This window comes from Tursiops truncatus, chromosome 12 (assembly GCF_011762595.2).
Source record: "Tursiops truncatus isolate mTurTru1 chromosome 12, mTurTru1.mat.Y, whole genome shotgun sequence".
Taxonomy (NCBI): Eukaryota; Metazoa; Chordata; class Mammalia; order Artiodactyla; family Delphinidae; genus Tursiops; species Tursiops truncatus.
In genome coordinates, this window is record NC_047045.1 from 41,478,593 (window position 1) to 41,506,109 (window position 27,517).

Below are 27,517 nucleotides of genomic sequence, written 5' to 3' on the forward strand. Positions count from 1 at the left end.
TTTAATTATGGGGATACACATGAAATAAAGATTTGAAATAAGGTATGTGGACCAAAGCAGTGTTTCTAACCCCCTTTGTTCCCAAACATAAAAGTCCCATAGCTGTTGAAAATTTTGATACACACCTCCAAGGGTAGTTTAACTTTTGAGTGAGATTCCCTAATACCCGGAAGATAAAGCCATGTTTCTGTATTTTTCCACCAGCTAAGATTTTGTCCCTTCACTTTTAGTGGTATTATGGAAGTAATTCAGATTTTTTTTTTTTGGCCGCACCACGTGGTATGTGGAATCTTAGTTCCCCCACCAGGGATTGAACCCAGGCCCCTGTGGTGAAAGTGCCGAGTCCTAACCACTGGATGGCCAGGGAATCCCCTAGGATTCTTTATTTGTTTTTTTGAAGACAAAAGTATAATACTGAATACAATTTTTAAAACTAAGTGTGGAGCTTCCCTGGTGGCGCAGTGGTTGAGAGTCCGCCTGCTGATGCAGGGCGCACGGGTTCGTGCCCCGGTCTGGGAAGATCCCACATGCTGCGGAGCGGCTGGGCCCGTGAGCCATGGCTGCTGAGCCTGCGCGTCTGGAGCCTGTGCTCCGCAACGGGAGAGGCTACAACAGTGAGAGGTCCGTGTACCGCAAAAAAAAAAACCCCAAAAACTAAGTGTGCCTCTCTGATATGCTCCTCTTAGTGAGGGGCAACTGTGCTGCCTTCCTCCTCCAGTCCCCCAACTTGAGAATCAGTGACTGGAGTTTTGAATTCCGTTCAAGGTATGCGTTTCTATCATTAGATAGTTAAATCTAAATGAAAGGTCAGTGGTTAAATTAACGTATAAAACTCAGGGAAAGGTGCATTGGTCTGTGGTTCAGCTTTACCCTTTATTTTTGCTAAAGAGTAAATTGCATCAACAGTGTTCTGCATGTGTTCAGAAAGTCAAAATTTATTTAGTCTTGTGACCAACTTAGACTGGATCCAAAAAGCAATTCTGAGATACGTTTCATTAGAGTAGAAAACCACTACTCATTAAACAGAGGTACTTATTGACTTTTTCTGTGTAGGTACTAATGCCAAGTGGGGTGGGTTGGTCTGGTGACTGGTTTTAATAGTGAAAACCTTTTCATCTTGCTTAATTATCCTTTTTATTAGTTTTGACTTCACGTTCCAATTTCAAATGTCAGCATCTCAAAGGATTCACATTTGTCAATGGTTGTTTAAACAACGGCATTCCACAAAGTTAATTGATGTTTTAGCACAGATGGGGGCAGAAAGTTGCAGTTGTTTTCCTGCAGTAATGTAACACTTGAACTTTGGCAGCAGTACCCCCAACTCCAAAGTTACCTCCCAGTGCCAGGTTTTTGGGCTTCTTAGTCTCTGTTGGTTTATCTGTAGCTTCTAGTTTTTCTATGTTGAACAAGTGTTGCTTTTATAATAGTAAAAATAATTAACTATTAGCATTAGATGTATTAACTTTAGTGACTGTAATAGTAAATTTGGCCTAAGATGAAGCGGTTTTGTGGGAATAAATGATAGATGTATGGAGTTTTCATTGTAGTTGTTAGGTTTTGTCTCTTCTCAGAGAAAAATGTTAATTATGGAATAGGCTGGAACTGGTAAAGGGAACTGATTTTAGTTTTATAATGACAATCTTTCATTAATTGTATATAAACAGATTAGGAGGAGAGGCTTTTTTTTTTTTTTTTTTTGGTTGTGTCGCACAGCTTGTGGGATCCTAGTTCCCCGACCAGGGATCGAACCCGTGGCTCCTACATTTGAAGTGTGGAGTCTTAACCACTGGACCACCAGGGAAGTCCCAGGGAACTGATTTTAAATCACGTTACATTATTTGGCCACATTTTGTTTTGGATCAAAATGGAGATATTTTATATCAGATGGACAGTCACTAAGAGCTAGATCATGCGATGCTAATCATACCTGATCCCCAGCCAGACACAGCACAGAAAATTATTATTGATATTTCTCTTTTGGGGGGCGGGTAGAGGGACTAGAGAAGGGGCAGAAGAGATAATAGATGAATATTTGTGTTTGTATGCATAATTTTAAATCCAGAGTGATAAATAATTACTAATCAAGAATCCTCTTGTTTGGTGGTTCTTTTGTGTTTCTGGTACACAGGCTACTTGTACGAGGGCAAAGGCAAATAGAGCATTCCCCACATTTTGCTGCTGGCCACCAGAAAAAAAAAAATCTCAAAGCCGCATTGTGTTGCCACCAGAAAAAAAAAAATCTTTGCCTGGATAAAAATGGTTACATATTAAATGACTATTTAAACTAAAAGATTTAAAATAATGCTTTTAAATGACCTAAATTTTAGCTCAGTGTTCTTTATAAAAATATGAGAGTTTATCATTTCTTTCAATAAACTTGTGTCTGTAAAATGATGCTCAGTAGGACAGAAGACTGACCCTTTTCCAGAAATGTGAAATCTTGAATCTAAGCAAAAAGAAATTGTAATTAGTTCAGTTTTATTGGTTTGGAATTTGTAGTTATTTGGAGAGGGATTTGGTTTGTCTTTTCACACACTCCTGCAGTTGTAGCATTATAAAGAGCCTTCCTGAAAGAATGCATGCCTTTCAGACACTTTTAAAAAAAAATAAATTTATTTATTTTATTTATTTATTTTTGTCTGCATTGGGTCTTTGTTGCTAAGCTTGGGCTTTCTCTAGTTGTGGCAAGCAGGGGCTACTCTTCGTTGCAGTGTGTAGGTTTCTCCTTGCAGTGGCTTCTCTTGTTGCAGAGCATGGGCTCTAGGTGCGCGGGCTTCAGCAGTTGTGGCACGAGGGCTCAGGAGTTGTGGCTTGTGGGCTCTAGAGCGCAGGCTCAGTAGTTGTGGCACACGGGCTTAGTTGCTCCACGGTGTGTGGGATCTTCCCGGACCAGGGCTTGAACCCATGTCCCCTGCATTGGCAGGCAGATTCTTAACTACTGCACCACCAGGGAAGTCCCTCAGACACTTTTTTCAACAAAGCTGAGGAATACCAAAGTTTAACTCTTTAAATTTACAATTGATGTCATTAGCACAGAGCCACAGTTCCTTATCTGAAACTCTTGGGGCCATATGTGTTTTGGGGTCGAATTTTTTTGATTTTAAAAAAGTAACCTGGTTCATACAGCTGTGTTTTTTACCCCCCGTCCCTCCCCACCCAGGGGAGTCTGAGGCAGCACCCTATAATCTAATACACTGATATTTCTGCAAAAAAATGTATGACTATTCAGAGTAATTGGGACAAATAGAGACCATAAGTACCTTCATGTCAGTTCAGATCATGTTTTACTTCCAAGTGATTATTGATGCCATCTTATAAAAAAAACTTTGGGTTTGGGATTCCAAAGTTGGAAATAAGGAATTGTAGATTTATATGTGAATATTTTGTTTTCTGTTTCTCAGTGAACAATATTTTTAAGGTACATTTTTCTTTATTAGGTAGCGTACCTGCTTCATGTTTTCAGTAAATGTGATATTCGGCTATCATACTGATCTACCCTAGATTACTCAGCCAGACCTCCTTTTGCAGGGTGTTTGAATCGCAGGCTGTGTTATGCAATGTAAATAACATATCTGTAGACATCTTTTTTTTCTTTTCTTTTTTTGCGGTACGCGGGCCTCTCACTGTTGTGGCCTTTCCCGTTGCGGAGCGCAGGCTCAGCGGCCATGGCTTACGGGCCCAGCCGCTCCGTGGCATGTGGGATCTTCCCGGACCGGAGCACGAACCCATGTCCCCTGTATCGGCAGGCGGACTCCCAACCACTGCGCCACCAGGGAAGCCCAGGACCCGGGTTCTTTAATACTCAACTATGCACTGGGCTCATTAAATGAATGACAAGGAATTTGGTTTGGCAAGAGCCCAGGAATTGTAGAGGAAAGTCCCAGAAGATAAGGCTGGGAAAGAATGGGGAATGGAAGGTTTGAGTGCCGAGTTAGGAAGTTTGCATGTGATTTAATAGGCAATGGGAAGATATCAAGGATGTTTGAAGTGTGCCTTAAAAAATTGTGACTGGGTTGCAGAGTTAAAGAAAGAGGAGGAACATCAATTACGGAGGTCTTGGCTGAGAGCCGGGGTAGATTTGAGGCCCAGCAGTGGAAGTGGGAAGGAAGGGGTAGATGTGAGACATTTCAAAGGACAGACTGAGGGAAGTCTGGCAAGTGATGCGTGTGGACAGTGACATGGAAACAGATGATGCTTATGCCTGGGGACAGCATCTAAATAATTTTTGAACTAGGAGCCCCACATTTTCGTTTTGTACTTGGCCCTGCAAATGATGTAGACAGTCCTGGATGGTGCCACTGACAGGACCAGGGGCATGTGGAGGAGGAGTTGACAGGGAAAGGCTGACTCAGATGTTAGACATATGAGTGTGAAATGCCAGCAGGACATCAGGGGATGATGTCAAGCAGATAACTGGACACGTAAACCTGGAGCCTCAGAGTGGAGCTGAGGCCGGAGGTAGAGCTTTGGAAAGAGCCCGTCTCTTTATGAGGAATGTGATGTTATCATAGAAACTGAGAAATTCTGTCTCAAGAAGCCCCAGGGGCTGCTCCTAGGTAGCTTAGTTGGTTTCCATTGAAATCATCTTATTTAAAAGTAACAACACTTCATCCTTAAAAAAAAATCTTTCCAGCATTTAGATTTCTCTAATTCAGATTTGCAACTTTCCAAAGGTCAGATTGTATTTTTTACTGTCATTGTCTTAAGTATTTCCAAAACTTATTCCTAAGACTTGGTTTTTTTTTCCCCCTTTAGTTTTACGTGACCTCTGAGACTATCTGCATTTACGGTTTCTTGCATTCACCGTATAATTAATTAAACCAGTCTGTAAGTCTTATTTTCAAGATGTTCTAGACCAAGAGTCTGTGGGAGTGGCTTAGAATCGTTTCAATTAATTTATATATTTCTAATTTAAATGTAAAGTATTGATAGTGGTGGAAAACTTGTTCAACAGGAAGATGTTATCTTGTAGATCAGCCATCACAGAGTTTAGGAACTGAGTCAGCTACTCAGCTCCTCAGCTGTAGCAGTGAGACTCAAGTAAGATAAAAGAATGTCAAAGTGCTTTGGATGCACAACAGATATGTCAGACACTCTTGTTACTGAGTAGGTTGGCACAGTCCCTGTATGTGGGCGTGTGTGTTGACTCATGTGCTGTGCTGTAATCTCTCAGAATTCAGGTTCTGAATTGCTCTCTTGTGATTGAAGCCCAGCTGAAGGTGCTGGAAGTGCAGTGACCCTGGAGGAAGAACCAGTAAAAGCAGGGGGTGGGTGAAAGGGAATTGATGATTGTGCAAGAAGAGGGTATCTGCCTTATTTTGTAAGCCAAGACACCCCTACCCCCTACCCTTCCTTCCAGTAACTGTTTCATCTTTTAGTACCTTTTGGCTTCATTTGCAAGGTCTGTATTAAAGTACATGTCAGGGTTTAAGGCAGTGTTTCAACCATGCTTGTCTACTGTTGTGCTTGTGGGGTTGAACGCAAGTACTGGCCTGATGACAAGTCAATTTGATATCCAGTGATCATGGGGAGGGGAGGCACAGGGAAGGCCAACTCAAGTATTTTTTCCTCAGAGTTTGAGAAACAGAAGCCATATAGTCTTTTAAATCCCATGCCAACACACCAGAGAGATTTGCTAATACCAAAGGTCAGGAATCACAAAAGAGCAATGTATGTTTTTTGGTGTTGACTTGAAAATACACTGTTTTGTATAACTTAGTGTTCATTATGTGTATGCTATTATAATTAGTTGGTATACATGGTAGTTTTTTTTTGTAGCTTTGATTAGGAAACAAATATTGAGACACTTAAAGCAAAAGGCAGACTATTATTATTTTTTGGAAAAAAATCAGATAAAAGTAATGCTTAATCCAATTAAACTGTCTCTTCCTCTAATTCATCATGATGACTTTGGGTGTCTGGTGGCAACTGAGAATGGGTTATGGAAAAATGTCAAGGCAATGTAATCCCTATTATTTATGGTCACTTAAGAGGATAAATTAATCACCAGACACTAATCTTTGGATAATTACTCTGTTTAGCTGGAAATATCCTTAATTTCTGGAAAGCAAGTCAGTGAGTTAGTGGAACTGTCATAATTAATCAGCCTTTGTAAGACTAATTATAAGTGAATGGAAACTAGTTGCCTTCACCCTTTTCTCCCCTGCATTATAGCATGATCATTCTGTAACTCTGGAAACTGTATGTGGAACCACAGGGAACATACATTAATACACTATCTTGGGGTTTTTAATACACTATCTTGGGGTAAGCATTCATAGGTTTACCCCAGCTAAGGATTAACAGAACTGCCTTAACAGGTTAAGGCTTGCAACTTGTGTATGTATTTCTGGTTACTAGGACTAGACAAGAATTTTTTTTTTAAGGTTTTTTTTTGATGTGGATCATTTTTAAAGTCTTTATTGAATTTGTTACAGTATTGCTTCTGTTTTATGTTTTGGTTTTTTGGCCACGAAGCATGTGGGATCTTAGCTCCCCAACCAGGGATTGAACCTGCACCCCTTGCATTGGAAGGCAAAGTCTTAACCACTGGACCACCAGGGAAGTCAAATTGTTAGGATTAGGCAAATTGATAACATTATAAAATTGGTTTGAATATAGATTGTTTAGGAAGTGAGTCTTTTGCTGACAGCAGTTCCATTTATTTATGCCTTAAATATTTTGAAGGAGTCAACATAAACTACTGTATTTATTAGGTGCTAGCGGTGGGATGGGAATAAAGAAAAGTACACATTTCAATCCCAAGGGAATAAAATAAGGAGGAAGTCCTTGTCTCATGTTTTCCACATGGGTACAGTGTCTCAAAGACAGACCAGTGTTCACCTTTTGGAGTTTGAGGTCTTCATTTAAGAGGTTCCCAAAGAACCTTTTTGAGAGTCAATGAAATTGCTATGCAGGTGGAATCAGAGACATACTACTTATTTATCACAATCAGGATACTCCCATTTTGATAATAATAAAATTCACACACTTACGCTGTAAACTGTTGCCTTGATAAGGTTTCTGGAAATAAAACAGAATTCTATGTATTGTTTCCAGTCAGTTAGAGAAGGATTTGTATTATTATGAGAAACACAATACTCTATATAGGACTGAATTACCATAGAACTAAAATATGAATTAGGACTATGGAAAACAAATGCAGACACAGAAATCTTTAGTAGAATGTATTTTATTTTTTATTTTTAAATATTTTTTATTTTTAAAATTTATTTATTTTTGGCTTCTTTGGGTCTTCGTTGCTGCTCACGGGTTTTCTCTGGTTGTGGCGAGCAGGGGCTACTCTTCGTTGCGGTACGTGGGCTTCTCATTGCGGTGGCTTCCCTTGTTGCGGAACACGGGCTCTAGGTGTGCAGGCTTCAGTAGTTGTGGCATGCGGGCTCAGTAGTTGTGGCTCGTGGGCTCTAGAACACAGGCTCAGTAGTTGTGGCACATGAGCTTAGTTATTCCACGGCATGTGGGATCTTCCCGGACCAGAGCTCGAACCTGTGTCCCCTGCATTGGCAGGCACATTCTTGAGCACTGCGCCACCAGGGAAGTCCCTAGGATGCATTTTAGAAGACTCACTTTAACTTTTGGAAGTCAGCTTTATTGAGGGATAATTTACATATGATAAAATTCACCATTTTAAGTCTACAATTTGATGAGTTTTGACAAATGTATAAGGTAATGTAATCACCACTGCAGTCATGATGCAGGGCCTTCCATCACCCCAGGATGTTGCTGCATGCCCCTTTGCAGCCAGTCTATCCCTGGAACCTCTGCCGCTGACAACTATTGATCTGCTTTCTGTCACTATAGTTTTGCTTTTTCTAAAATTTTCTATAAATGGAATCCCACAGTATGTTTTCTTTTGTGTCTAGCTTTCACTCAGCATGATGCTTTTGAGACTCTACCATGTCGTTGCATATGCAGTTGGCCCTCCATATCCATGGTTTCGCTATCCTGGGTTCAACCAACCACAGATAGAAAATACAAAGAAAAAAAATTCCAGAAAGCTCCAAAAAGCGGAACTGTAATTTGCCACATGCTGGCAACTTTACATAGTATTTACATTAGGTATTATAAGTAACCTGTTACTGAACCAAATTGGGTCTGCCGGAGGCAGGTGGTAAAGCCAATCTACTGACACCGGGTTGTGGTGAAGGAGAGCACAGCGTTTATTGCAGAGACTCAAGCAAGGAGTCTAGGACAGCTTGTGTCAAAATGCCTGAACTCCCCATGGGTTTCAGCGAAACATTTTTAAAAGCCAGGTGTGGGAGGGGAGTCCCAGGGTGTGTGATCAGCTCATGCACAACTCTCTGATTGGTTGATGGTGAGGTAACAGGGCAGGGTCACAGGGCTTAACATTATCAATCCTCAGGTGCCATTAGGTCTGGGGGCTACATGCTCATGGTCAAGTAGTTAATTTCTTCCATTTGGTGGTGGCTTTAGCATCTGTAAAATAACTCAGGAAATGTGCGTCAGACACTATTATCTGCACTTCAGAGAGGAGCTAAAGCAGAGGATATGGGGGAGGGGTCTGTCCCGGGAAGGCCCCAGAGGGTCCTGCTGGGTTACAACCTAGAGATGGTTTAAAGTATGTATACAAGAGGATGTGAATAGGTTATATGCAAATACTTCGTCACTTTATATAAGGGACTTGAGCATCTGCAGACTTTGGTATCTGCTGGGTTGCTGGAACCAACTCCTCTTAGATACTGAGGGACAACTGTACTAGCAGTTCAGTCCTTTTTATTGCTGAGTAGTATTCCGTTGCATGCCTGTACTACAATTTTTTTTTTTTTTTTTTTTTGTGGTACGCGGGCCTCTCACTGTTGTGGCCTCTCCCGTTGCAGAGCACAGGCTCCAGACACGCAGGCTCAGCGGCCATGGCTCACGGGCCCAGCCGCTCCGCGGCATGTGGGATCTTCCCGGACCGGGGCCCGAACCCGTGTCCCCTGCATCGGCAGGCGGACTCTCAAACACTGAGCCACCAGGGAAGCCCCGTACTACAATTTTTTATCCATTCACATGTTGATGGACATTTGGGTTGTTTCCAGTTTTTGCCTGCTATGAATAGTGCTGCTATGAGCATTTGCGTGCAAGTCTTTGTGTGGACATATGTTTTTGTCTCTCGTGCACCTTATTTTAATTTTCATTTTATTCTATAAGCTTACCTGTATTTTTAAATTTAACAAGAGGATAATACTATGTATTTTTGTGTGTGTATGTGTGTGTGTGTGTGTGTGTGACTGAATGAGGAGGTGAAATAGTATGCAAGGACTCTGGAAAGGCAGGTTTTTCACTTGGGTGATTTTAGGTGATTGGTGGTACTGCCAATCAAGAGAGTCAAATATGGCTGAGATTTTCTATTTAAAAAAAAAACTGAAGAGGGTCCATTGAAATGAGTCATTGGGAAATCACTGATGTCTTCAGCTAGCGTACACTCATTGGCCTGGGTGTGCAGGGAGTGGAGCAGTGACTGGGAGGTAGGGATGGTGGTGCAAGCTTAGAAGTGAGAAAGGGGAGAAATAGGGTGGTAGCTAGAAGATGATTAGGGTCAGGGGTGGGGGGAATAACAATTTTTTTTAAACATGGGAGTAGCTTGAGGAGAAGGAGCCTGTACAGAGGGAGAAGGTCAAGTTACCAAGTGGCTAGTTGATGGAATAAGATTCATGAGCAGGTCACAGATGCGGGAATTCAGAGCACAGCTGCTGCTGCTGGTGAGGGGTGGGGGGCAGTGCATTTGCCAGAGATGCCACCTATTCAGGACCTGGAGAGGGGAAAGTAAGAACGGAAACAAATGGAGGGGTAGGGTTGGTGAGGATCAGGAAACTGAGGGGGCCTTTGCTTCCTCTGAGAAGGAGGGTATGTGTTAAGCATAACATGGGACTTAACAGCAGATTTGAGAGAGTGGCAAAGGTTTGGGAGCTGATTACTGCTAAGGAAAAGGATTGAGAAGAGTTCTGAGAACTGAACCGAGATTGGAAATATTGGAAATTGTGAATTTGTAGTGAAACCCGTTTCTAAGGTTGTGGCTTTTTTTTTTTGTTCTTTTTTTCCTTCTCAGCTGTGCTCTACTGTGTGAGCAGAGCAGGTGAACTGAACAATTCAGTAAAGTTAGAAGAGAATTGAAGCAAAGTAGTTTCACATTTTCTGTCTGCTTTCAGCTGTGTGCTGTATGGCTTTCTCTTCTCTCCACCTTTTATGCACCATTCTGAGATGCGGAAGTACTCACGTGCTATAAGTCTTTGGTGAAGTTGATTCAGCATTTAACAATCTAATACAATTTTTAAATGCTGTTTTCTTATTGTAGTAAAATATATATAACAGAATCTATCATTTTAACCATTTTTAAGTGTACACTTCAGTGGCATTAAGTACATTCACAGTGTTGTGCATCCATCACCACTATACCAGAACTTAAATTTGAAGCATGACTGTCATCTCTTTTCCTCCCTTTGTATCACTCCTGATTTATAACTTTAACATAGTTCTTTACTGGGTAGACTATTTGTATTTTTGAAATTGAGGTAGTGATAACAGTAGGTACTGAGCTTAACTTTGGCGGATGCTGTGCAAGGCACAAATTGTGGCATTAGCTTTCTCTCTGTTTGGTTGTAATTGTGTGTTAATGTCTGTCTTCCTTACTAAATGTAGAAGGCCCATGAGAGCGGGGGCTATCTATGTCTGCCTTGTTTACAATTATATCTCTACTGTCCAGCACAGTGCTTGGCCCATAGTGGGCATTCAGTGAAGTTTTTGAACAACTGAAAGTCCTTCACTGAGAGGATTTATTTGTTTAATAAGTTCTCTCTGAATGCTTCGTATGAAGTAGGCAAAACTTGTATTCACACGTTAATACAGATTATACGGCATGGCACTTTCCAATGTCTAGTTAATGAGTAAAAATCAAAAAGGGTTTATATTTGCAGGTTCACCATGGAAGGTATTAGAGCAGACTGTGCATTAAACAAATGGCTGTACAGAATTGACAGCAATAATCCCAAAGCTTGAAGGCTGTGGGTTAATTAGGATAACTTGACAGAAAGTGAGTCAATCAAACTTGACAGTTGAAAGAATGTTCCAATAATTTATGTTCAAATACACATCAAATATGTCAGCAAGTAACAGGAACTTAAGTTGCAGAATGCTCCAAAACACCAGAACACCTGCAGAGTTTATGGCTTACAGAATGTTTTGGAGAAAGAAAATCAGTAAAATGGTTGGGGACTGTTTAGTTCTATTACCTTATACTAAATAAAATACACTAGAGTTTAAAATATTATCTTTCTTACAGGTAAAAAGATATAGTTTATTAATAAATTAATTGAGGAATTCTGTTTTTCTTTAAAGGTACATTTATTAATGAATTCAGTAATACTTTTATTTTTTAAGAAATATGCATAAATATGGGTGTTTCTGTTAGCTGCTATTAGATAAACTAGTGTCATAAGCTTGTGGTTAAATGGAGATAAAGGGGCAAAATACAATCTAAGTGTTAATTCTTACAGGGACGTATTATATTGCTACTTATCACAGTACGCCTCTGATTCTGGAAGGTAAGGACTCTGTATGTGTGTTTGGCCACTGAGGCTTTTTTTAGAAATAAAATCTGTCTCCACCAAGGTATTTTTGTATCATATGGAAAGAGAAATGAAAAAGCTATTAGGAACTCTGGTCCTATTATTTTCTTACCTTTTAAAACTCCGAATAAGCTAAAACTGGAGTTTGGCTTCAGGAACCAGTAATGGAAATTTTCTTATGTCTCATCAGCAAAATCTAGTACTGAGTGATCATTATGGCTTTTCACTGAATGATTGTGCGTGTGTGTCTGTGTGTAGGAGAGCAGACAGACAGACAGTGGACACAGGTCTTCGAGTAGACTTCCTCGAGTAAACATAAACGAGCAGGGGAGGGGAGTGGAGAGAGGAGGTGGGATGGAGGGGCAGGGAGGAGCAGAAGCAGAGGAAGCAGACTGACACTGCAGTCCCTGTTGCGTAAATGCCGCTTGTTTGTCATCTCTCCGTCCCTGGGGCCTGCCCTGTCCTGATGCTGGTTTTGGGCCCCCTTGGAGTCAGTGAGCAGAGTTGGCTGGGTAAAGGCGGGTGGGGCCTGGGGTCTTAGTGCCTGCTTGGTTGACATGAGCAGACTGCATCTCCAGCTGGGTTCTGGAGTAGCAACAGCACAGATTTCCAGGGAACAGTTCCTCCTGTCATCGTTTTGTTTTTTGTTTTTTTTTTGAGAGAGAAAAAGCATTTTTGTACTTTTAATTGAGCAGCAAGGGAAATAAACAGGTGAGAAGGTGGGCAGAGAAATATGGTATAATCTTAGTTCTCAAACTACAAAGTACTTTAGTGAAAGAAAGGAACCTAGATTTTATTAGCAACTGACTTTTAAATTTATTCATTAGCAAGAGCTAATTTATTCATTAATTAGCTGTAAAACTGACTTCTAAATTTATTCATTAGTAATAGGAATCCTAGCCCTTATGATAGATTATAGCTTATTGTTCTCAGTAATTAAGCTCTGGTAATTGGTCCTCTAAAAATGCCAAATTCCAACTTAAAATTTCAAATAAGCATAAATAAAAAATGTCCATATTTGCAGTATCTACACTTTTTTTTTTTTTTTTTTTGCGGTACGCGGGCCTCTCACTGTTGTGGCCTCTCCTGTTGTGGAGCACAGGCTCTGGACGCGCAGGCTCAGCGGCCATGGCTCACGGGCCTAGCCGCTCTGTGGCATGTGGGATCTTCCCAGACCGGGGCACGAACCCGTGTCCCCTGCATCGGCAGGCAGACTCTCAACCACTGCGCCACCAGGGAAGCCCAAGTATCTACACTTTTTTTTGCCCAAGTCCCAGGATAGTCCCAGGATTGAAGTGAGGTGATAAAATTTTAATTAAGATGTTAAATCTGATAACCTACAAGGCAAAAATGAACACATGGTGGAATCGGTTCCTCTATCATAAGGGAAGATGTGCTTTTCTCACTGCAGCTTCATCCAGGTCCTTAAAAGTTCTTAAGAATTCCTCCAGCAGCGAGTGGCCCGGGGAGCCGGGCAAGGGCAGCTCGCTGGTCTCGGATGAGGGCAGCCTGAGCAGTGGTACCCAGAGCAGCAGCTGCCCCCTGGCCGGGAGCAGACAGGACGCCCAGAAACACCCCCACGAGGGCCTGGCCGACTTCTCCGACAGTCTCATCAAGGAGAGCGACATTCTGAGCGACGACGAGGAGGACTGCTACCAGACTGGGAAGCAGGGCAGCCCTACCACAGACATGGAGATCCAGTTCCAGAGACTGAGGATCTCGGAGGACCCGGACACTCAGCCAGCTCAGCAGCCGCCCGGCGAGGACGGGCAGCCCAAGCTGGTGCGGGGGCACTTCTGCGCCATCAAACGCAAAGCCAACAGCACCAAGACGGACAGGGGAACTCTGCTGAAGGCGCAGATGCGTCACCAGACCCTGGACAGTCAATCGGAAAATGCCAACCTTGATCTCAGCTCCGTTCTCGAGCGAGAATTCAGCGTCCAGAGCTTAACGTCGGCTGTCAACGGGGAGTGTTTTTATGAAACAGAGAGCCATGGAAAGGCATAATACAGGTCTAATTCAGATATGGATTAAGTTGCTGATTTCACTTTTAAATTTGTTTGATGATATTTATTCTCTTTACCAAGCTTAAAAGGGGAAATAAGTCACACCTGGGGAACACACATATGAGAAGTTCAACACTGTGAAAATCAACATCCAGTTGGCTGCCAGACCCTGAAGTAGCAGCTACAGTCTGTAACTCTCCTTGTCATCCCCTTTTTTCTGATTTTTGCTTGAGTTCTTCTCTGAAATTGTAAGCAAAGTGGTGTGGGTCTTCATCACACATTTTTCGGTATGCGTCACAGAGGCTCTTAAAATGTAAGACAGAGAGCTGGTGGGTCGAAGGGTAGGGTCCACATCTGCCAAGCGGAACAGTTTCCCAGTGCTTTCTAATCGCCGGGCTTCAGGGAATAACATTCCAGGCCCTCGATGGCAGTATTTCCTTCGGAACTGAAAGGCATTCTGAACGACTCTCTCCACCAGCCTGAATGGCTGCTCTATCCTGGGCCGGGTCAGGGGGGTGAAATGCACCACCCCCGAGTCCACCTCTGGTTTGGGGATGAAAGCCTGACCTGGAACTGTCAAGATGTGCTGAACGTCGCAGAGGTACTGGGCCATGATGGAGAGGCGGCTACGCTGCTTGCTTCCCGTACTGGCTGTAAGTCTCTCTGCCACTTCCTTTTGAAAAGTCATCTGGGTTCTGCCATAAGCAAAAGGTCCATTTCTATGAGAAACATTTTCAAGCCATGTGATAATCAGTGGAGTTGATACACTAAAAGGCAGATTTCCAATAATATGTACATTTGGAAGATCATCCTCCCACTGTCTTTTGAGATTTTCTGGAAAAGCCCTTTCTATCTTAAATGTCAAGACATCTCCATGGACAATTCTCAGTTTTCCAGGTGCTGCATCAGAAAGCATCTGTAATCCAGGAATAAATCGACTATCCTTTTCAACCACCAGAAGTTCAGCAACACCGGCATTGAGAATGGATCTTGTGATTCCCCCAGGCCCAGGGCCCACTTCATAAACATAAGCATTTGTCAGACTGCCAGCTTTCCTTACAATTTTATCTGTCAGCCTCAAGTCCAAGAGAAAATTCTGGGATAGCTGCTTCACAGCTTGCAGTCTAAACAACTTAATGATTTCTCGAATTGTGGGTAATGGTGGGAGATGGAAGGGGCCGAGCGTCCTGGAGGCGGCCATGAGCCCCGGCCTGGCCGCACAGGTCTCACACATGTCCTTCCCCGCGGTTCCTTCCTCCTGTCATCATTTTTATTCCTGAATTATCGTGTTTAGTTATGCAGTTGTCTACTGTCCCCAGCTACTTACGTATCAAGGAAGCGTCTTCTGTTTATCTTCTTTCCTTCCCTTTTTTCTTATTTCCATCTCGTTAACTCCTTTTCTTTGTTTTAGCCAAGCACACACATTTGAGCAATAATGGTTGCCATTTTCGCTAGCTAGCATAGGACTTGCTCCTTACCTAGAGGACTCCTAATCTTGTGGTGTGTAGTGGTGAGTTAAGAACATTTAAAGATGCCACATACATGTAACAGTATTGGTAAATCTCATAGTATTGGTTGAAAATATGAAGTTGTAGAATGTTTAACATGATACCATTTACATTTCATTAAAAAAAAAACTAAGGAAAAAATACTACCACATTTCATAGAATCTAAAACACTGTTGCTGAGATGCACCCCCATTTTATGTACACTGACGAAGGGGAAAACTTGCAGATTAAATTGTGATGTAGTGCCTTATTGTGGATTGTAAGGTGCATCCCAGTTTTAGAGATATAATATGAAAAGGCATGCGTTTTAGAATTGAATAAGGTAAATATATTTTATTGAAACATACTTATGTAATAAAAATATAAAAACACGCATTGAAATGATATATAGCCAATTCAGGATGTGATTTATCTCTATGAAGCAAGGGAGGGAAACAGATAATGGGGGCACACGAGGGGCTTCAACTCTCTATATTTTTAATTTTTTTTAATTTTTATTTATTTATTTTGGTACGCAGGCCCCTCAGTGTTGTGGCCTCTCCCATTGCGGAGCACAGGCTCCGGATGCGCAGGCTCAGCGGCCATGGCTCACGGGCCCAGCTGCTCCGCGGCATGTGGGATCTTCCCGGACCGGGGCATGAACCCGTGTGCCTTGCATTGGCAGGCGGACTCTCAACCACTGCGCCACTGGGGAAGCCCTATATTTTTAAATCTAAAGCAAATATTGCAAAACGTTAGATAAAGTTGGTTGGGGACTTCCCTGGTCACGCAGTGGTTAAGACTCTGCGCTTCCAGTGGAGGGGCCCCGGGTTCGATCCCTGGTCAGGGAACTAGATCCCACATGCATGCCGCAACTAAGAGTTTGCATGCCGCAACTAAGAGTTCATGTGCCAAAACTAAGGAGCCTGCCTGCCGCAACTAAGACCCAGCACAACCAAATAAAAATAAATAAATATTAAAAAAAGATAAAGCTGGTTGGTGAGGTCCTATAATTTTATGTATGCTGTAAATATTTCCTAATGAAAAGTATATATTTAGAAGCTACATAAAAAGCAAGTTGCAAAAGCCTATATATATAGTGGATCTTGTTTTACTTTCTAGTACAGTATTGTTGGCCTTCCATGTCTATGGTTCTGTATCTGCGAATTCAACCAACTGTGGATCGAAAATATTCCGGGGAAAAAAAATTCCAGGAAGTTCCAAAATGCAAAACTTGAATTTGCCACATGCCTGGCAACTATTTACATAGTATTTACAACTATTTACATAGCATTTACATTGTATTAGATATTATAAGTAATCTAGAGATGATTTAAAGTATATAGGAGGATGTACACCATTTTATATAAGGGACTTAAGCATCCCTGGAATTTGGTATCCAAGAGGGGTCCTGGAACCAATCCCCTGCAGGTACTGAGGGATGACTGCATTTGATTTTGTGTTCTTTCAGACTTTTTCCTATATCTATCATACCACAGCAGTGGGGTTTGTTGTTGTTATTGGAAGGCCGAGGGCTTTCTACATCTCCGTTTTTGTGTATGAATTAAAAGATAATACTGAAGCCCATGCGCCCTAGAGCCTGTGCTCCACAGCAAGAGAAGCCACCGCAATGAGAAGACCGTGCACGACAATGAAGAGTAGCCCCCGCTCTCTACAACTAGAGAAAGCCCGTGCACAGCAATGAAGACCCAACGAAGCCAAAGATAAATAAAATAAATAAATAAATTAAAAAAAAAAAGCCAAATATAGTCACACCACTTAACCCGGAATCTCATTCCCTAGGACCTTGCCTAATGACTCCTAAGAAAAAGCTTTATGCATGAAGATCTTCACGATACCATTACTGTAAAAGAGTAAAACTTTGGAGTCAAATGCCCCCAACTATAGAAGTGGTTAAATAAATGATGTTGATCTACTTTATGAATTATGTTGCAACTGATAATGATAATGACTTCTATGTAGCAACATGGAAAATGTTTGATGGTGATACATAGTCAGGGTGTATCACCCGACTGTGACTCTAAAAATGTGCATGGGGCTTCCCTGGTGGCGCAGTGGTTGAGAGTCCGCCTGCCGATGCAGGGGACACGGGTTCGTGCCCCGGTCCGGGAGGATCCCATATGTCGTGGAGCGGCTGGGCCCGTGAGCCATGGCCGCTGGGCCTGCGCGTCCGGAGCCTGTGCTCCACAACGGGAGAGGCCACAAGAGTGAGAGGCCCGCGTACCGCCAAAACAAAAACAAACAAACAAACAAACAAAAAAAAAATGTGCATGAACGTGAACAAAGATGAAGGGAATATGGAGAAACAAACAAGCAATAGTTGTACTAGAATGGTAGAATTTTGAGTGGATTTCTCCCCTCACCATTTGTAAAAAAAAAAAAAAAAAAATTATATTTTTGGGGCAGCCAGATCTTTGAAAGAAAAATTTGAATTTCTAAGAAAATAGCAGATATTAGGATGGGGGATACTAGAAAATGCAAAGTAATGGCCCTTTTGATGATAAAACTAAAACACTCTAAACCAGCTTTGCTTTAGCAATGCACAAATTGATTATTTAAATTTTGTCTTTTTAGAAGTAAGTTGGCTGAGGGCAAGTGTGTGGAAATCAGAATATTGAAGAGGATTGGTACAAGAAGTGGGAGGATCAGAGCTGATGTGACTAGCTTTTTCATTTGCACTACCAAATAAACCAAAATTTTGGACTGTGTCTGCTTTAGTTAATATTTGGTTATTTGCTTTGAAGCTATTTGTTTGCAATAATGCCATTACCATCCTCAACAGAGCCAAAGTCTGACCCTGAGATGGTAGAATCTTAACTAATTTTATCATTTACAAAGAAACTGAAACTTCTGAGGGCATGAAGGACCATTTCTTTTCTCTGTACTTCTTCCTTTGATTTTTACATCACCAGTGATTTATGGCTACTAAAAAAAAGTCCTATAATTAACTCACAGTTAAGTCATCTTACCATCAGAGGTAGAATGAGGCTGGTGATGATTGGGGAGGGAATAGAAAAAGACTAAAGAATTTTAGACATCTAAGGCCTTGCTGACCAGTTAATCCAGCCCCTTCACTTTATATGTAAGTAGATAAATCCCAGGGACTCAGCAATGAACCTGCGTTTTAGGCCTCCAAATTTAGTGCCCTTTCTACTGTACCACAAGGAAAGAAGGAGGGAAAGGGAGAGAGAGCAGAACCAAATTATTGACATTTTAGGGGCCATTTTTTCAGGATGGACAGAACATTGGATGTGATGTCATTATTATCTTAACTTACAGTTTTTACGAAGACTACCACTCCAAAACAAAAATAGGTAAAGAATATCAACAGACAACTCAACAAAGAAGAAATACAATATAACACGAAAAAATATGCAATGTCATTGAAGAAATGTAAAATATAAAGTAAATGCATCTTGCTGCCTCAAGGTGAAACATTTACAGACGAACTTTATCATTCAGACCATTGGCCTTGTAGGGTTTCTTGTTGACAATCTACTCTATTTTTATGAAATTAATTATAATTGAAAAACTGATGCAAACAGTAAAAGGCAAAGTACAACCTGGAAAGTGAATTTCATGAAAGTTGTGGTAGCCTTACACCTCTTTTTATTCATTCACTCAGTCCTGTGTGGCACCCATAGATGATTTAGCCCAGGTGGTTTTGCTGAAGTGGACCACTAGGAAGGAAGCTGTGAAGGGCGCAAAGCAGTTGAGAATAGGTATAATTGAGCACATAATTTTACTTTCCTCTCCTGCCCCACACAACTAGAGAAGCTGGTTCAGATCTGACTAAGGAAATGTCCTCATCCCCACCCAGAAGATACTACAGGGCCTCAGGAGGACGAAACCAGGGAAAGAGAATCATCAAAACAGGACTGGGGCCAAAGGCAAGCACAGTAACAGATGTCCTGCTGAAGAAGATGGGGGTGGGACTTTGCTGTGACTCTGAAGGCAAGTGTGGTTCAGCGAAGCCAAGATCAAGGGGACTGAGTGGGCTATCTGTCCTTGGTAACCATGTGCCACATCTTCTGAACAGACCTTATCATCTGGGCTAAATCAGCCCAGGAGTTCTGAAAAGAGGATTGAACTTAATATTACTGACACATAGGGACTTCCCTGGTTAAGACTCTGCGCTCCCAATGGAGGGGGCATGGGTTTGATCCCTGGTCAGGGAATTAAGATCCCACGTGCTGTGCAGTGCAGCCAAAAAAAAAAAAAAAAAAATCACCGGCACGCAAATAGGTCCCCTTAGAGTCTAATTGGAAGTAAACAGGGTAAAAGTAGTAAATACTCAATGTTGCTTTCTAAACTAAATTATATATTTTAGAGATGGACCCAGTCAGACCACATAGAGATGCTTCATTCTTTTTCATCGTCTGTAGCAAGAGTTGACAAATGGTTTTATATCCTAAAAGGGAAAGTTATGGGTCAAAGGGTATGTGCATTTTTCCACACTTTTAAAAATGTTATTTAACAATAAAGTTGCAAGAATAAGAATAGTATAAAGAATTGCTGAAAACCCTTTATCATCTCCTAACATTTTATTCCATTTGCTTTATCATTTGCTCTCTACTCTCTCTTGTGCTCTCTGTGTCTGTGTGTGTGCGTTTACATATACATACATGTATTCGAGGAAACATTTTCTCTAAGCCATTTAAGTATAAGTTGAATATATTATTGCCCTTTTCTTTTAAATGCTTCAATGTGTATTTTCTCAAAATAAGGATATCCTCTTATATAACCACAAGTTATTAACTTCAATAAATTGAACATAGATACAATATATTTCTCTAATATATACCATCTGAATTTAATTTCATCATTTGACCCAATAATATGCTTTTTGGTATGTATTTATAATTTTAACAAAAATTACCATATTGTCTCCATAAAGGTGGTGCCACTATACATTCCCGAAAGTAGTATATGAGAATGCACAATTTACCCTCAATTGCACTAACACAATTAGTTAACAGCTTTTGACAGTGTGTTAGAAAAAGAGTGGCATTTCATTATAACACGTTTCTCTTATTCTGGGTAAAATTATATTATGGAAAATTGTAATTGGTAATCATTATGGTATCTTATATGGGTAATTTTAATAATAATTATGGATAAGGTTGAGGATCTTTTGTGTTCAGAGAGTCACTTATTTGTATTTCCTTCTTCTAAACTGTCCCTTATATCCTTTGTTTTTCTACTGGGATGTTGGCTTTTTTATTGATTTGTAGGAATTCCTAATTTATTGAGAAGCTCAGCCATTTGTCGGTGATATGAGCTGCAAATATTTTTCCCAGTTTGTCATTTGTTTTTTGTCTTTATGGTGTTTTTGTTTTTTTTAAAAAAAATATTTATTTATTTATTTAGGCTGTGTTGGGTCTTAGTTGTGGCACGTGGGATCTTTAGTTGCAACCTGTGGGATCTAGTTCCCTGACCAGGGATCGAACCTGGGCTCCCTGCATTGGAAGCACGGCGTCTTACCCACTGGACCACCAGGGAAGTCCCCTACAGTGTTTTAAAAATTGTTGCTGTTTGTTTGCATTCGGGACATTTTGAAGTCATGAAGTACTGGCAGGAATATTTTGTATTATATTTAGATTTTATAATCAAATACACAGGTGTGCTTAGATATCAGTAGATATCCTAATATAAGAAAGGAAGAGGCAGATTTTCACCTCTTAGTATAAGGAGTCAGTAAGCCAAATAAAATAGGATGCATTTATTTTGGACTTAAATAATTGCTGTTAACCCCACTGTGCCATGGGTTGTTAACTCTGGCTCTCAGAAAAAAATGAAAAACAGTTATGGTGAATATATTTAAAGTTGTCTGAAACTTGATCGTATCTAGGTCTTATCTAGGACTTGGAATTTTGGAAACTAAAGAACACTACAAAAGAACTCCATAACCTTACTAGTATGGAAACCATGGTACTGGTAGGATTTCTGGTCTTTATTTTTATTATTTTGGATGTCTTCCTTAAAATATTTTATGTATCCACACTCATAATTTCCATGATAAAGGAATTTCTTTTAAAGCTGATTAGGGGCAGTTTTTTTTAGATTTTTTTTTTATGTGGACCATTTTTAAAGTCTTTATTGAATTTGTTACAATATTGCTTCTGTTTTATGTTTTGGTTTTTTGTTCCTGAGGCATGTGGGATCTTAGCTCCCCTACCAGGGATCGAACCCACGCCACCTGCATTGGAAGGTGAAGTCTTAACCACTGGACCACCAGGGAAGTCCCATAGGGGCAGTTTTTAAATATGTAGCTGGTTTAAATCATTAAGTAGTATTAAGGGGAACATCCATCATAGAAATTAACTTAAAATATTTAGAAATATTAAAAATATGGTCCCAACTGTATTGCTTGCATCTGTCTCTATAAATGCTGATTTGCACGTTTTCATATTGCAGAATCACACTGACATTCAGAGAAAGATGCTGACATTGTTCTTCCAACATCTCTAGTTTGGGTTTCATGAAGCATTTCTTCCATTTCTCCTTTTCCTCTGTGTAATACTTTCTCAGATTCTTGGAAAAATAATCAAGACATTTTGCTCTGGGTCTACTTATAATCACTGGCATAATACCAGTGTGAAATGTGCTCATTAACATTGTTTTAAAGTATACATAAGTACACAAAAATGGGCCCCTGCACCAGAGATTAGAGTTGAGACATGTTAGTTTTCCTACATGTCACTGTTTTACAGATTTAACTTAGTTTAATTTAGGGCCAGATAACTCTGGCAGCGTTTGCATTTTCAATATGTTTTCCTGCACTTAAGAGTTTCTACACAGGGGCTTCCCTGGTGGCGCAGTGGTTGAGAGTCCACCTGCCGATGCAGGGGACACGGGTTCGTGCCCCGGTCCGGGAAGATCCCACATGCCGCCGAGCGGCTGGGCCCGTGAGCCATGGCCGCTGAGCCTGCGCGTCCGGAGCCTGTGCTCCGCAACGGGAGAGGTCACAACAGTGAGAGGCCCGCGTACCGCAGAAAAAAAAAAAAAAAAAGAGTTGAGTTTCTATACCGTATAAATTTCATACCTTAAATGGAAGTAAAGTAAAATGCCAATAGGAATCTGTTATTGTGTGTATATCTCCAGTCCAAAATTACTAAAAAAGGAAAAAGCAACATATAATGTTGGATTTGTATTTTGTTTTAATAATAATGTTTATTTATTTTTACTTGTTGACAGTTTGCTTTATTTATTTATTTATGGCTGTGTTGGGTTTTCGTTTCCGTGCGAGGGCTTTCTCTAGTTGTGGCAAGCGGGGGCCACTGTTCATCGCGGTGTGCGGGCCTCTCACTATCGTGACCTCTCGTTGCGGAGCACAGGTTCCAGACGCACAGGCTCAGTAATTGTGGCTCACGGGCCCAGCTGCTCCACGGCATGTGGGATCTTCCCAGACCAGGGCTCGAACCCGTGTCCCCTGCATTGGCAGGCAGATTCTCAACCACTGCACCACCAGGGAAACCCCGGATTTGTATTTTATATTATAAATCTATCAGACATAAAACTCCCCTTTCAAATTGCTATAAATATTTCTAAACACTCTCAGTTTATTTAGTTATCTTGTCGTGAACTGGTAATAAGTAGCTGATGGACCAGCACCCATCCATGAACCATTTTAAGCACTGATCTTGGTAACTTTAACTTATGCTGTGTGCCAACAGGTACTGTAGTTCACTTGACAGCCTTTTTGGAAAGAGGATGACCATCATATCATAGTGATGATTATTAGTATTTGAACAAGATATTAGAGTTGTTGCAATCACTGCAGAATGGTTAATTTTTTTTTTTTTTTTTAAGAATTGGTGGGACTTCCCTGGCGGTCCAGTGGTTAAAGACTCCGAGCTTCCAATGCAGGGGGCGCGGGTTGGATCCCTGGTCGGGGGAACTGGAGCATGGCCAAAAAAAAAAAGAAAAAGGAAGAATTGATTTGACAAAATCTATCTTAAGATGTCAGGGTTATTTTTACTCTTTAGAACTTGTGGTATAATCTGAGCCACTCTGAAACACAGCTTATCTTGTGGGGAATAATTTTTTTTTTCTTTTTTGCGGTACGCGGGCCTCTCACTGCCGTGGCCTCTCCCGTTGCGGAGCACAGGCTCCGGACGCGCAGGCTCAGCAGCCATGGCTCACGGGCCCAGCTGCTCCGCGGCATGTGGGATCTTCCCGGACCGGGGCACGAACCCGTGTCCCCTGCATCGGCAGGTGGACTCTCAACCACTGCACCACCAGGGAAGCCCATGGGGAACAATTTTTAAGGGGTGTGTGTGTGTGTGTGTGTGTGTGTGTGTGTGTGTGTGTGTGTGTGTGTGGATATGAGGCAAGTGGGAGTTTTGTTTTCCTAATGGAAAAAATATAAAGTGTTTAATCAATTATTTCTATTCATTTATTTATTTATTCAAAGTGTATTTGGAATGTTTATTGCCAAGTGATTTTGTGTATACAATACGACCATCTTCTTAAACCTCCAGTTTAAATGAGTCACGGGTCAAATAATAACCTGGCAAACAGAATGACACACATGCTTCCCTCACTCTGTTGGAGGAGCTGAAGCAGTCTAATTACCCTGCAGGCCCGGATTAGTTTAATTCTTTGGCACCAGCATTATCAAGATTTCATTGTATTTGGAAGAACATATTTTTTAGAGAAATTGTGTTGTTATTCCATTTCCATTTAAAGCGTAGTTTAAGGAAACTTCGTGGAAAGCTACAGACTAGCCTCCTTTAAAATTTTTTTTCATGTTATAGCAGGGAATCAGGCAGGGCTGGCTTCCTCAACATGTGGCCTGTGCAGTCCCAAAGGGCTCTGTGCTCAGAAGGGTTCTGTGCTTGGTTTAATGTTTTGCTGTCAGCATCTTGAAATTCTTGATAATTTTATATTTGATCTTATTTTGTAAATGAGGTCCAGTGGGACAGTGGAGCCTGTGCTGGAGGTTTGGGGCCTTGGCTCATGTGCAGTTCTACCTTTCCATATCCCTAGGCCCTGTTCTGCTTCTCCTTCCAGCCAGCGGCCATGTCCACTGCTACCCTTCACCTGGGGTGCTGACTGGCTCATGTTGGGGAGGAGGAGGCCCATGTTCTGCTGTCACCCTCCACCTCCTGCTGGGGCCTGGGTACAAGCTCGGGGAGGGTTGGGGTCAGGTGCCTATGTCTCGCAGCGTTGTGGGGAGTGGCGACAGCCAACCCTGCCCCAGGCTGGCAGCACGCTGACACGTTTGGTGTGTCCACCTCTAGCTCGCCCCCAATCCAGGTGTCTACTCTGTCCAGGTGTGGAGGTTTAAAACCCCTTGGGTGTCCCTTAGCATGGATTGCAGTGACTGGCCAATGGGCAGGAGAGACACCTGGCTCTATTTCCCCACAGCCTTGGTCTGGTTGGTGGTCAGAAGAGAAAAGCCAGCAGCCATCAGGCCTGAGCGTATGCTTGCAACACTGCCCCGCTTCCCCACCTGCCCCTGAGAGTCCACGCTCTTCCCATGAGAACCCTTGTGCCCAGAGGAATGCTGTTGCTTTGGCTGCACGCACATAGCACCTTCTCTTCTTCCTTCCAACCTTCTTGAGCCTGGCTTGAATTGGTCTCTTCTGGCTAGCTCCAGGTACCTTCTGGGGATGGGCTGTGAAATGTAAATTGTGTAATTTCAGTGATTCTACACGTAAGTTAAACATTCTTATATTTGCATTTAAGCCTGGCATTGCATAGCATAAAGATATTTATTAGCATGAATTTTATCATTAAAACTTTTTATTTTTCTTTACTGTGACTGCACAGTTTCAGTGGCCTCTGTTGATTTGTTTCAGATAGAAAGGTAAGCTCTCTTCAAGTTGGATCATACAAACATGAAATCTAATGTGTGATGAAACGGACCTGTGAAGCTTTTTGGTCAGAAGAGTAATTCCCCTGAATTTACTATATTCCCACTGTATATAGTAAATTCTACAGGAACACATCTTTACTATACTAAGCAGGTGGTTTTTACGTGAGCATGTAATGCCAGGAATGATTTCTGCTCCAAACTAAGTTTCCTTCCTGTCCCCCTGTCCCTGTGCCTGTCAACGTCCTGGTTTCTCACTTTGGGAGCCCATGGGCTTTTTGACCATGGCTTGCCCTTACGGTTGCTTGTGAGTCTCTTGGCCTTGATAGATACGGCCCTTCGCTCATGCATTCCCCTCATTGACAGCCTCCCGTGTCTTGCTCTTATATGTCCTAAACCTGGACCTGACTCTGCCCCTTTGCTTTAGTCTAGTCTGCTTCTTGGTATTCCCTAGAAACCCACTTCAGTTGCATAGACAAAGGAGATGATTTGGGATTTTAAAGATGGAACCCAATATGCTGTCAGAAAGGAGTTGCGATCCTGGCTGGACTGGGTCACTGATTTTCCAGGCAAGAGAAACTTTAATGCTTGTTGGGCTGTGCACCAGTGAGAACTCCCTTCTCCACAGTGGCTGGCTGGGGAGGAACTCTGGCCTTTTGCCTCACTCTGCTCTGATTGAGATCATTCAGGTGCAGCTCTTCTATGCAGACATAACGCCTGGTTTAGGTGAGAGCTCTTGTTGCCCGGTTCTTGTCAAGTTCTTAGCACACTCAGCACAGCTTCTGCTTCCCAGAGGGAATTGGTGGGTTCTTTTTAGGCTGTTTGCTGGGTTGGATTCACCCTCAGTTGCTGACCATTGCCCATCTCCTGGGAGAGGGGTGCTGAGCATAATGACTAGATACTGTTGTTGGTATTTTATCTACTACCAGTTCTTCATCACTGAGAATCATTTCATTTAGAAAATAAACATTGCCTCACCTGTTCGTGGCATAATATTTTCACCTTTGCCTTTTACTCACATGTTGCATATTAACTTTCCTTCTGAAAAGATCAGCATGATCTTGGAGCTGGTGTGAGCTGGATCTTATTACTCCCCATGTGTGTGTTTTTATCTTCAGGCGTTTCTTCGGACTCTAGCCCATTCCTCCCACCTGTCCCCATCCTAGCAGGCTGATTTCTGCCTGGTTCCACAATAACTTTGCTTCTGGATTTTTCTCTCTTCTTCTTCAAAGAAGTCTCTTCAGATTACTACAGTGTAATAGAATCCTTTCCCTTTCAGCCTCTGGATCAATTATTTATTCACTTGTGTAATTCATGCCCACGCTCAGGTATGTGTTAGTGTTGCTCTGAGACTGTTGCTCCCTCTGGAGAAGGATCTGTGTCTGACAGTCTCCTTCCTCGGTGTCTAATTCAGTGAGGATTAAATCAGGGAGACCTACTGGCTGAGGCTCACTGCCCCTCAGTTACTTGGTTCACTGTTTGAACCCCAGAATCAGGAGTTGGCAGTAACTTCATCTGATTCTGTTGTATTCCAATAGACTAACAACCAGTAAAAGTTCCTAAATATTCTGATGTAGGTCTAAGGGGCAAATAGGAATCGGAGCTCCTCATCAGAGATAGTTTCCCTGGCGTGCTGGATTTGTTTTTGTCCTTCTTCATACTAACTTCTGTGACCCTCAGCTCGAAGGGCCCTTTCTCACCTAAATGCCCTCCTGAAAGGAGGCACCAACATTCATTCATCAGAAAAAGAGCAGTACAGTTTCTGTTATGTTACCATCAGAGAGACACTGGCTTAAATCCCACCTCCTCCCTTTTTTTCCTTTTTAAATCTCCAAGAAGGCCCAGAGTTGGGGGGTCAGGACTGGATGAGAAGAAGCAGGAAAGTTAGCCGGTCAGAGGTGGGAAAAAGCCATGGGCTCCAGGGCTCTACTCCGGGACACACTGACAGGAAGCATTAGGGCAAACCAAACACCCTGAGGTCCTAAGAGAAAATTGGTCTAAGTCCAGGGTGATCTCATCCTCAGACATAAGATGGAGGGGTTCTTGATTAGCAGTGGGCTTTGTAGTTGCCATGAAGTAGGTAAACTTTGGGTGGTGGGATTGGCCATAGAAATACAGAGGGCCCTATGCTTTCAGCTCTTAAGTTAGGGCCTTTTATCTGCTCATTCTGAACCTAATTATTCAGGGTTGGTTGATAGCTGAGAAATAGACTTTTGTACTTATAGCTTGAAAAAAAAAAAAAACACTTTAAAAGTTTTTCAATTTCCCCAATAGAGTGCTTTTCCTTCGTTGAATCCCTACAACTTTATTCTGGCTTAGGTTACTGAGTGGGAGTGGCAGAGAGTGATAATTTTTAGTGTGATCTTTAGTATGATGTAAAAATAAATCTCTGAAGACATGAAGTAGGAAATGTTCCTTACAGACTTTCTATAGGAAAAACCAATGTTTATAAACTCTGCTTATCAACTGTTTTTCCTACCTCTGCAGTTTCATCCATTAATAACTGTCAGAGTTCAGTTCATTGTGCAGTATCTGGAAATTTTCCTCACTGTTAATTAGTAAGACTTTGAATTGTAAGTGTGCTCATGTGCCCAT

General features: G+C 41.8%; 1 protein-coding gene, 1 non-coding gene and 1 pseudogene across 2 annotated transcripts in view; 1 reads left to right on the forward strand and 2 right to left on the reverse strand.

The window, feature by feature from the left end:
• Window positions 1-27,517, forward strand: part of SLC16A10 (solute carrier family 16 member 10) — a 142,935-nt gene that overhangs the window by 11,638 nt on the left and 103,780 nt on the right. The window lies entirely within an intron of this gene.
• On the reverse strand, window positions 13,776-14,795 carry LOC117314484 (mitochondrial dimethyladenosine transferase 1 pseudogene; annotated as a pseudogene).
• Window positions 20,532-20,604, reverse strand: TRNAW-CCA (transfer RNA tryptophan (anticodon CCA)). Its single transcript has one exon. It is a non-coding gene; the product is annotated as a tRNA-Trp (tRNA).